Here is a 12,331-nt window from a genome sequence, read left to right on the forward strand (position 1 = left end):
TTATCTAAGTTTTACCATTACTGTTGTCTATCAAACTCCACCCTCCTCTCCTCTCAGTTCGATTGATGGCAAAGAGGCAGCAAAAAGAGGTTAAGAGTTCAGAATCTGTAGCTAAACTGCCTGGATTTGAACCCCAAGCTTGCTCTTGCTCCATGACATCTTTGTGCCTCAGTTTCCTCACTGATAAATGAGGAATAATAATAGTACCTGTGGCACAGGATTGTTGAAGATTCGTGAGGTAACATGTAAATGCTGAGAATAGAGCATAAGACTGAGTAAGACTATAGAAATACTTGTCATTATTATGTGGTGCTGTGCCAGACCTCTGTTGTTCCCACTGCCAACACTTCCAAGACTCCATCACCTTTTCAGCTACCTGATGCTTCCCCAGTCTCTCCTCTCTTTCCCTCCACAGCCCTCTCTTCTCCACCCCTGCCTCTCCCACTATCTTAATTGGCATGGATTGTGGGGAAAAAATTCTTTTACTACCCAAAACAGATCCACTTGCTCACCCTGCATGAAATGGACTTTTTGGACCTTCCAGGTGTCATATACTAGCAACTAGTGATACCCACAAGCCAAAACTGTCCAAGATGCAAAGCTGTATTTTCCATCTATTGGGACTGAAAATCCTCCCTTGGAAGGTGGCAGGAGGGGACCCAAGTACACAGTCCAAAATGCCACTTTCACTCTATTAAAATGTAAGGGACATAAATATAAGGAAGATAGGTATTAACAACATTAGCAAATGTTAATAATTGTTGGAACTGGCTTAAGGGTACATGAGGGTTCATCATACTCTTTAATCTCCTATGTCTGAGATTTTATATTTTATAATAAAATGCTTTTTAAAAAAAAAAAAATGTAAGGGCCATGAGGTGCTCCATGAACCAGAGGCAACTGTTTATTTTCTCAAATCACCCGTCAAGGCCCCATGAACCTTATTTGACATGAAATCTAGCATCTCTTTCTAGAAGATTCCTCCCCACCCCATCTCCCCATAATCCGCCAACCCCAAGGAACTGTACAGTCCAAAAGCGGGGTTCACGTGGCTCCCACGCCCAGGCTGGGAGAAAATTGGAGTCTCGGGACCTGTCATTGCCCCTTTTCGCCACACGGGGTCACTGTTAAAAAAAGATGCTGCAGGTCCTCGCTGCCGTAGCTGCCGAAGGTCCTGGTACCTGCGCAGGCTGTCCTGAACTGACTCCCCAAGGAAGTCCACCCTGCTCCCCGTGCCAAGCGCAGCAAGGGGGCCTGTGGCACTCCCAGGGCGGCCACTTTTAGGGATCGGCTCTTTCAGTCCACATGCTGAGCCGCCTTCCAGAACATCAGCCAACCCCAGACTCCCAGAATCAGGATTCCCTCTAGCATCCTCCTCAAGGCTTCAGCATTTTTTCAAATTGGTTGCATGACGCCTCCTTTCTGAGGAGACCATCCTCCGTGGCTCCGAGGTGTTGTGCGTTTGGAAGGGAAATTGCCCTCAGTGATTCCAGGCGGCACCTCTCTCTCGACAGAAAGGGGCACACAACACATTTAGAATCAGGCAGCCCATCCTGCGACAGGACCCAGTCGGTCTCTTGCTAATGCCTCGTGGGCGGGAAGGGAAGCCAGAAGGAAAGGAGCTTAAGGTCTGTGCAGTTCACCTCTGCCTGCCACCCCGGCCAGATTTTTGCGGGCTCTCACTTCACGAGATTGCTTGCCCTGCGTCTGCTGATACAACTCCTTTCATTATCTTTATTAAATCTACAGGACACGGAAGAAAATATAAATTTTGTGTTTCTTTTTGCTAAAATCCCATTGACTGTCCTTTTTGGACTGTTCCGGATAGTGTGTGGACTATCAGGGGGTGGCTCATATGCCTTTAGAGCAGGATCACAAAGGACCACAAAATGAGCCACGACTAAAGGACATGAGTTGTTTTTTTTTTAACTTTTGTTTTTTACCTAATCTGCATCCCAAAGCATGGGGTAAGCGATTTTCACTGTAATTTTTTTAATAACCTCAATGCATACAAAATTTAGGTAATCATTATACAAATATACACTGTATTAAAACAAATGCTGGCAGTAGGTGTATTTTTTTAAGAATAGGATTAAAAAATCAGATCTTTGCTTTTTCAACTGCCTGAGGTTTCTTCTCCCTGTTTTTCCTTCTGCACCTTCTTCTCCTGCTGTCTTCCTCCCTCATTGTCTCACACTTTTTACCCTCTTGAGATTTCATTTTTTTGCTCCCTTGATTGTTGGCCATATCCAACTGAAATGTTTTAATCAATTATTTATTGAATAAAATATAATATTCCTGTTCTTTAAGAAACAGCTTTAGTGAAACTTTTTTTTACATCCAAGACACAAGCATACACCGGATTATGAAAATGTAAGAGCTAAAATTATAAAAAGCTTCTAAAAAAATCATAGGGGAAAAGTTTCATGACATTGATTTGGCAATGATTTGTTGGACATGACACAAAAGCAGAATCAACAAAAGAAAAAAATAGACAAATTGGACTTCATCAAAACTAAAAGCGATCTGTACATTAAGGGACACTACCAACAGAGTGAAAAGACAACCCATGGAATTGGGAGAAAATATTTATAAGTTATATACATGATAAGGGATTAATATCCAGAATATATAAAAAGCTACAACTCAACAACAAACAAACAACCTAATTTAAAAGTAAAGGACTCAAATAGACATTTCTCTAAAGAAGATACACAAATGTTCCATAAGCACATAAAGAGATGTGCAACATCGTGAATCTTTAAGGAAATCAAAATCAAAATCACAGTAAGATACCACTTCACATCCATTAGGATGTTTTCTAGGAAAAAATTTAAAATAACAAGTGTTGGCAAGGCTATAGAGAAATTGAAACACCTGAATAGTGATTCATGAGAATATAAAATGCTACTGGCGCTGTGGAAAACATACAGCAGCTCCTCGAAAAATTAAACAGAACTACCAGATGATCCAGCTGTTGGAGGAGGTCATGGAGAGGACGTTGACCACCGATCGACCCTGGCATCGGAAGCTCCTCACCCCTCCCCTGTCCTTGGAATGTGCATTCCGCTTGCCTTCCCTGAACTAGTAGCTGCCCCAAGGACACAGCCTTGAGATAGCAAGAGGTTGTTGAGACCATCTGGACAGTATAAGTGACTGAACCCTGTTAAGGCCTCTATATAAACTTTTAAGATTCTGGCAGGCGGGTGCGGAGATCTGCTCATCTTGCAGCCCCCGTGACAAGCCTCATAAGTAAGTCCCTTTGCTTGTTAAAACTGCACTTACCAATCTGGAACCATCTGCCTCTTTCTTGGGTCTCTCCTTGCCTTCAATGTACAAGGGCCGGTTTCAGATTTTACCTGGGAAGCTCCCAAGTTTATGAACTGACACCAGCAACTCCACTCTCGGGAACGTGAGAGGATTTCAATCTAAAATGGACCCGGAGGACAGGAAATGGAGACTCTCAGGCATGCGCCCTGGGAAGAATGGAACTTACCAACTGAGACTGATTTTCCATAAACGCCTGATTTACAGAAGATGGAGACTTATCTCCTGACCAATAAACATCCGCCATGAATCTCTCCCCATCCTCAAGCCAGTGAACTCGCTGATTGGACTCTGGCTGGACTCCCCACTCTTTGCACTACTTGCCCGTAAATATTGGTACAACCCGCCCCAAACCCTCAGTGACTCACCTGTGGCTTATACAGCATGCGTTTCCCAACCTGCAAGTCCTCTGCTATTCCTGAAGAAAACTCAATTTCTGCTCATTTGAGCTTGCCTCAGTTTACCTCTTTATTTGGGTTGAAAGGTATAGACCCAAAAGAATTGAAAGCAGGGACTCAAACAGATATTTGTACAACCATTTTCACAGTAGCATTACTCACAATAGCCAACAGGTGGAATCAATCCAAGTGCCCGTCAAAGGATGAATGCGTAAACAAAATGTGGATACATATACAGTGGAATACTATTCAGCTTTAATAAGGAAGGAAACTCGGACACATGATTCAATATGGATGACCCTTGAGGACATTCTGCTAAGTGAAATAAGCCAGATGCAAAAGGACAAATATTGTGATTCCACTTATATTCGGCACCTGGAATAGTAGTCAAATTCATAGGGAAAGGTAGTAGAATGGTGGTTGCCAGGGGCTGAGGGGAGGGGGAAATGGGGAGTTAGTAGTTAATGGGTTTGGAGTTTTGTTTTGGGATGATGAAAAAGTTCTGGAGATGAATAATGGTTATGTCTACACAACAGTGTGAACATCCTTAATGCCACTGAACTGTACACTTAAGAATGGCTAACATGGTAAATTACATGTTATGTATATTTACCACAATAAGAAAAAGAAAAGAAAATGAATTTCCTTTTAACTTATGTACCCTCGAATTGTATTTTTCTTAGGTCACTGGTCCTCAACTAGAGAGAGAGGCAAAAGAAAAATGAAAGAAGAAAAAATTTCTGGTGCAGATCTCCAGAAAGACTCAGAGAAGCTAGAATAATAAGTCAAAACCAGAATGGACTCAAGCTGAGGAGCTCAAGAATCCTAACAGTTATGTGGCTTGTCCAAGACTACACAGCTCATAAATGGGAGAGCTAACATTTAAACCCTGGAGAATGTATGACAGTTTGGTGATTTTCTCATCTTGGAGTAAGAAGTTGGGCAAGATCTATTTCAAATGGTTTTGGGGTCTTGTCTAAGAGTCTATGACAGCTCCACATCCCCCCCTATTCCCAACAAAGGTATTCGCTCCAGCAAAGTGCAGTGGGGCAAGATGTCCTGGAGAACTGCATAGGCCACCCCAGCTGCTGAAGACTACACATCTCGAGGACCAACCCTAGGCTGGGGCTCCAGTGAGGAATGTGGGGGGGTGGGAACATTAAAGTGAGAGATGGGTGGAGTTAGGGCATAAACCACTGGTTTATGGGTGTCACATTGTTACTTAGGACAAACAATGTGGGTGTGTGTGTGTGTGTGTGTGTGTGTGTGTATACTAGACTCTTTTCACAGAGTCTTTTTAAAACTTATCTCCCTTTCATCTGGCATACAAACACAAGGAATAGTTGGTTAACATTTGAAAGCTTCCATCAGAAGCCTAGAGGCCAGAAGTAACCACCAGTTCAGTATCTATGCATCACAGTAACACCAGGTAGTGAATTTAGTATGATACAGATAGGGATGGTTTTTCAATATTGAAATTAATCATGATCATCATCCAATTTTCCTTCCCTGCTGGAACATTCCAATGAGCATACAAAAATGTGGTTATTTCTCACATCTTCCAAAAATCTTTCCTTGACTCATTTTCACCCTCACCAGTTACTGCTTTATTCCTTTGCTCCCCATTTGCTGCAGAACCCAATAAAAAAAAATCCAATTTCTCCATCTCCGATTTCTCTCCTCTCATTCTTTCTTAAACCTACTCCATTCAAGTCTTCTTCCCCACCTCTTCACTGAAATTGCTCTAGACAAGTTCACTGAAAACCTCCATATGGCTAAGTCCAGAGACATAGCATCAGTCCTCTCCACCTCTCATCGTTATTGGACACAGGTGAGCGCTCCCTCCTGCTTGACCCCGTTCTCCTGCACCTCTTCATATCAGTGTCCCTGGAGCTGTGATCTACTCTCTACCTACTCTCACTCCTTTGGTGATGTACCCTGTGCCAAGGCTTTAAACACAACTTATAGTGCTGGTGATTCTCAAATGTCTATGTTAACTCCAGACTCATTTATTCAACTACTGCTTGGCATCTCCATTTGGGTATCTAACAGCCATCTCAAACGTATCACAAAACTGAATTCCTCAATAGCCCCTACAAAATCCTGCTTTACTCACACCCTCCTATCCCAGTGGATAGCAACTTTATTCTTTGAATTACTCAGGCCAAAAGCGTTGGAATCATCCTTGACTCCTCTCTTTCTTACTTGCCCCCCCCCATGCAAACTATTGACAAATCTTCTTGGTCCTCCTTGTGAAATATATCAAGAGTCTGACCCCTTCTCACCACCTCCATGCTCCACTACGGTTCAAAGCCACCATCATCTCTTGCTTGGTTTATTGCAATGCCTGTTGAGAAGCCTTCTCACTTGCTCCTCCAAGGTCCATTCTCAGTACAGCAGCTGGAATGATGGTTTCCTAACAGAAGCCAGATCATGTCTTTCGTCTAATCAGAACCCTCCAATATTTCCCAGAACCCTCACAGAGGCCCTTTACCTTCCATCTCCCATCACCATGTCCACCTAAGGGCCTTTGCTCCTGCTGTTCCCCCTATCTGGAATATTTCTCTTGATTATTCACTCAGCAAATTCCCTCACCAACTTTGAGTTATTTCTCACATTTCACCTTTTCAGTGAGGATTACCCTGACTGCCCTACTCAATATGCCTTTTCTAGCTCTCCAAAAATTCTTTACCCAGCCCGGCTGTCTCTGCCTTAAAATTCCTGATAATTTTTTAGCAAAGGGCCCTGCATTTTCATTGTGCACTAGACCCTACAAGGTATGTAGCCGGCCTTCCTTAAAGATCTCTACTTGCCTCTGTCTTTTTGATTTGTAAAACAAAGAAAACACTAGCACCTTTCCCATAGGAATTTTGAGAGGATTAGGTAATATATGTTAAGAACCAGGCATATTAATATATATAAATTCATTCAACAATAATTTACTATTTGTCTACTGTGCATCAGCCATTGTTCTAGGAACTGGGGAAATGCCTAGAGAAAACTGCTTTCATGGAGCTTGTATTCCAGTGAGGGAAAGAAAGCCAGTAACAAACAAGATACTGTCCCATGGGGTAAGTACTATGTGGAGAACTAAAGTGGAGTGGTGTGATGCAGTGGCTAGATGACCACTCTTGCTTAGGTGATCAGGGGCAGCTTCTCTGTGAAGTGACAGTTAAATGAGAACTGATGACAAGACTAAGTCAACTGTGCAAAAATCAGAGGGAAGAGCATTCCAGGCAGAGGAAACAGCAGTTGAAAATGCCAAAGATGGGAACTAACTTGAGGTGTGGGGGACACAGAACAAAGGCAGGATGGGGGCAGCAGAGTGCATTAGAGAGGGCTTCAGGACAAGGCCAGAGAGAAGACCGGAGCCTAGATCAGGTAGGACCCAAAGCCACAGCGACCGGTTGGTGCTTGGTTAAAAGTGTGATGGCAACTCATTCAAGAGTTTTAAGCTGGGAACATTTGGTCTTACTTACATGTATAAAAGGTAATTCTGACTGCTATTTGAAAAATGGATTGGGGGGGCAAAGGTGGAAGGAGGGAGGTCAAGTAGAATGTTACAACGCTACTATGATAATGTAAGCAAGAGACGATGGCAGCTTGAACCAGGGTGAGAGTGGTGGGGATGAAGACAAGTGGGCAGATTCATGCTAGGATTCTAACCACTGAAGGTAGAATCAATAGGAATTGCTGGGACTATTGGTGGAGAGGAAGAGAAACAAAAATGACCCGAGTAATTGGGAGGATAAATGTTCACAATGATGAAGTAAATATCAAAAATTATTATGTAAATACCAAATAATACCAGCTACTAATAGTTGATTAGTAATGAATCCTAATTAAGAATTAGGATGCTATCTTTTTCTTTTTAAGTCTTTATTGAATTTGTTACAGTATTGCTTCTGTTTTTTATGTTTTGGTTTTTTGGCCATGAGACATGTGGGATCTTAGCTCCCCAACCAGGGATCGTTCGAACCCACACCCCCCTGCATTGGAAGGCAAAGTCTTAACCACTGGACCGCCAGGGAAGTCCCTAGGATGTTATCTTGAAATAACATCCTAACTAGAAAGGTGCCCTGAGGATGGTGAACGCCCAGTAAACGTTAGTTGATGGAATGAATGAACTGGTGGGAGGGAGACCGCTGACAGGGAGGGAGATGGGGGAAGCCGGAGAGAAACATTGCCTACTTTACAATTTTGCCTAAAGCAGGACCTGCTGACTGGTCTTCACAAAAAGGAAAAACAAAAATCACAAAAAAAGAAAGTTTGCTGCGTGGAAAGATTTGCCCTAACAAAGGAAAAGGAAAGGGCCAAAAGGACAGGGAGACACGTGTTTGGACACATCCCCTGCCTGGGAAAGCTGCCTCCTGAAAGGGCCAGGATCTGATGAGTGTGCAGGAAACCCTTTTGCCCTGTCAGTTCCTAGTAACAACCGGGCGCATTTATTTACTCTCTCAAAGCACGATGCAGAGGGACCAGGAGGGGTGTTCAGGGCCAGGTGAAGGCATGGACATTTGTTTATCCATCTGTGCATTCAGCACTTTCTGTCGGTTGGGAAGCATAAAGGAGAAGCGATGCCATGACCCCAATGTACCTGGAGACATAGCACTTCAACCCAAACTAATAGTCTCTTGAGCCCTGGTATCTTATACTCGCAATAATAACCTTCCTGTAAATTCAGCCCCTGAGAAATGGAATTGGACTAAGAGGATGCCTCTGCATGAAGATTAAAAGTTTAAACTATTTCCAAATCATGAATAGTGCTACACAGGTACATGTGGGGTGCACCATGTGAAGTTTAGTCCATTTATGACTTAAAAGAGTGATATTTCGTATGGTTCAGCCTGATATTTACCTCTGCAGGCTGATGAAATAGTTTAGGCAAAACACCACCATGAAAATAAATACTAGCTTAAGTATAGCCCCACTACACTCTCCTCAAAATCTTAGAATGTTTGTTTCCTTTGAGAAAGTCATTTTGAGGGATTTAAGCCAATTCAGATCACTTGGGGGAGAAAATAATTTACCTATAGTCCTCTAGGATGCACCCAGATTTCAAGCCAACCACCAAAGGTGTTCAAGGCTTAACGAAATTTGGAGGGAGAGAAATCTTAGGGTGAGAAATGTGAAAAGAAATGGTTTACAATATCCTGTAAATGTGGAGAAGCAGAGTGGATATCATGTCACTCAACCCCCTTATTTTATCATAGAGGTTGAAGGGCTTGCTCGAGGTCAGGGTCAGTGGTTTAGGGCAGAACTGGAGCCAGACCCTTGTATGTATTGAACCAACTCTCTTTTCTGAACCAATATTCATCACAGATGGAAAGAGTCTGGGACTCGTGGATTAAAACCATTTTGTAAGAAATAGAAAAATATTTAACACAAGTTACAAGAATTTGATTTCCCAGGTATCAAAATAATAATCCAAAAGAAAAAAATGTGGAAAAAACTCACCAAGAAACAAGGAAATTTTAGAATGAGTTCTTTAGAGGAGATTGCTGTGGCAGAGCTGAGTGGCAGCAAGAGCAGAAAGAACTGATTTTGGGCTCAGGGAATTTAAAGAAAAAAGAAGAATATGTTTCAATAACGTTTGGGGGGTGATGGTGGTATTTTACTTGAATTATCCAACCTGTTTATCTATATAGCTGAGAAATTTTCACTTCTGTGAGTTATTCTGTCAATCATCTGTATTGAGCACTTGCTGTATATCAAGCACTCTTCCAGATATCTGAGATCTAGCAGTTAAGTAAACAGACAAAAATCCCCGCCCTAAATGAGCATGTATTCTAATTGGGGAGAGAGGCAGCAAACAATAAACATACTAAACTTGTGGACTGTATGGTGACTTAGAAAGTGATACATGCCAGGGAGATAGAAAAAGATAAGGTTAAGAAGAAGCAGGAGTACCGGGGTGGGAGCTTTCAGTACAGTAGTCTGCATAGGTCTCATGGAGAGGGTGGGTTTGAACAAAGGCTTGAAGGAAATGAAGGAGTTCATCAAATGGCTCTTTAGGGGAAGACTTTTCCCGGACTAGACAAGTCATGAAGGGAGAGGCATACCTGGCAGGTGTGTGCTCCACCATGTGCTCTGTAGAGCTGGTGCGGTACCTGGCCCTGGAGCGTGGCTAAGTCCTTTTACATAGAATAGGAAGCCTCAATCCATCCAATTTGCCCATGTCATGCTATGCCATGGACAACAAGACCAGTAGATCATGCAATGGACCATCTGGAATCGGTGACACTTCAGTTCTGGCCCAAGTATGCCTGTAGTTGTATGAATCACAACCGTATTCCTTTATATTTGCTCTTCAGGACTTCTGGTGGTCATGACCTTGTCTCATGTGACAACAAATAGACAGGACACAATTCAGTTTAGCATTTTAATGACTGAATTAGATGAACCACAGATAATCCATTCATTAGCTTAGGCGTCAGCTATCAGAATGGTGGTCTATCATAACAGGCAAAGCACACGATTAGGGTAAGATTACCTGGCATCTATTACTAGCTCATGCTAACTTACTGACACTGAATAAATCACTCAATTCCTTTAGGCCTCCATTTTCATATCTACCAAATCAAGATATCACCTTTTACCCAGCCTATTTCCCAAGGTTGTAATAAAATTTAAGATAATATGTGCAAAAGTATAGTGGAAGTTATAATGCACGAGGCAATGTGACTTACCCACTACTGTGTCCTCAGAGCCCAGTATAGGGTTTGGTGTCTGTTGAATAAATGAAAGAATGAGTGAAATTTAGTGGGATGGCAACCAAAAAAAAAAAAAAATCATCCTGTTAACACAACATATGTCTATACAATCAAAGGTATTAGGGAGTATTTGGGACAACTACCTATATATATCAAGCCAAATAAAATATTATTTAGACTTTTACTTGAAGACTTTTTAAAGAGGTTATTTCAAACCATGATATTAAACTATAGGCTACTCTCAGTTTAGCTTGTTAAGTCCTTTGATTTAGAAAAGTGGAAGCTATTTTTATCCAAAGCAGGGAAAGGAGAAGGGCAAAGAAAAAAAGAATTCAACATTGCTCAGCAGATGGGTACAAGAAAGAGCTTTTAAAAAAAAAAAAACCAGAAGAATGTGGGTTTCTTTTTAGTAATTTCTATATCTGGAATATAAACAGCTATTGAATTGTTTCAATGCTGACATAAGATATGAAGGAGAGAAGAAACTATATTGTGCTCTGGCCAATATGTTTCAGGTGCCAAGAATTCTACCCAATTAGTACACAAAAAGAATATCCAGGAGAATCAACAGCAAGCTATTCCTATAATAAAACTGGATTCCACTGAAAATGCCTACTCAGCATAAAATCCACACGCTAGGGCAGAAAAATACATCTCTTCTCCTGGGAGACTACCTTTAATGCTACTTGAAATTATGAATTGAGATTCTGAAAGTCTGTTTTGTTAGTTCTGTTTGTTCCACCTTGGCCTGAATTTAAATTTTATCAAGGACCACATTTCCAGATAGTTCTCTCTGATTTTGAAACCGTGGGTAATCATTAGTTAAATCCATTTCACCTGTAATCTGCCTTCACTAATCAAGGTCGTTTTAATTGTTGCTGCAAAAGACTCACATGTCCTCCAAGCTGCATGTAGCCTAAACGGTAAGATGTTTGCCTGGGTCGTCTTCAGGAGCTTGAAGTCAGCTGCGTCTAGTTCGAGCTGAGCTGGTTAAGACTTGTTAGGACCACCGACCCTCCAACTGCGCATGCGCGAGTGTCCGCCCAGTGACCTTTCGAAATGCGGAGGCCTGTAGCCTAGTTACACCTGCGCAGAATGTCAATTACCACCCCTTTTCCAATCACTTTCCCCACGCTCCCCACGCTCCCCACGCTCCCCACGCCTCAGACAGTCCTGCTTCTTTATTAGTTGTCCGGTAAATACCCGGAGCCGCTTGCCTTCGCGGAGGTGGATTTGAAGTTTGTTCTCCAGTTTCCTCGTTTGGTTGCCTTGCGAATAAGCCCTCTCTTTGCTGCAAACCTCAGCGTTAGCGTTTTGGCTTGCTGTGCAGCGAGCAAGACGAACCTGGTTCGGTAACGATTTCTCATGCTGAAAGTTTTCAGGGATGTAGTATTGTTTTCCCTTTTCTAAGTTTTTACTTCCCAAAGCACCATCTTCATTTGGAAGAATTCTAGGAGTTCTTGGATTTGCTGAACCTACGTGAAGCAACTTTTTCAATTTTCTAGATAGCTGCTCAAGAGAGACCAACAGGTAGCTGATGTTCCGAGCTCTTCTTCTTCCTTAGTCTAGCAAAAATTGCAGGGAGAATGAAAAATAAATCTTGACCAGAAAACTCACCTTAGATATCCATTTCTGGCCTTTTTTATTCCCCTGCAAAGCAAAAGATACAATTGATTCCCCAGTAAACAGTTAGGTTTGTTCTACTTCGGAAGCATAACCTTTGACCCCGTTGGCCATCTCACAAGGTCCAGAAATATCTTGTTCAAGATTCAAGATCCAAAGCAGGTCCTGTAGATGATGCTTCAGCATCAACCAGTGGCTTCACACTGCCTGGGTTCAAGTCCCCGCTCCACCACTTACTAGCCTTGTGACCTTGGACAAGTGAGTAAACCT

Source organism: Eschrichtius robustus, chromosome 13 (genome assembly GCF_028021215.1).
Source record: "Eschrichtius robustus isolate mEscRob2 chromosome 13, mEscRob2.pri, whole genome shotgun sequence".
Lineage (NCBI taxonomy): Eukaryota > Metazoa > Chordata > Mammalia > Artiodactyla > Eschrichtiidae > Eschrichtius > Eschrichtius robustus.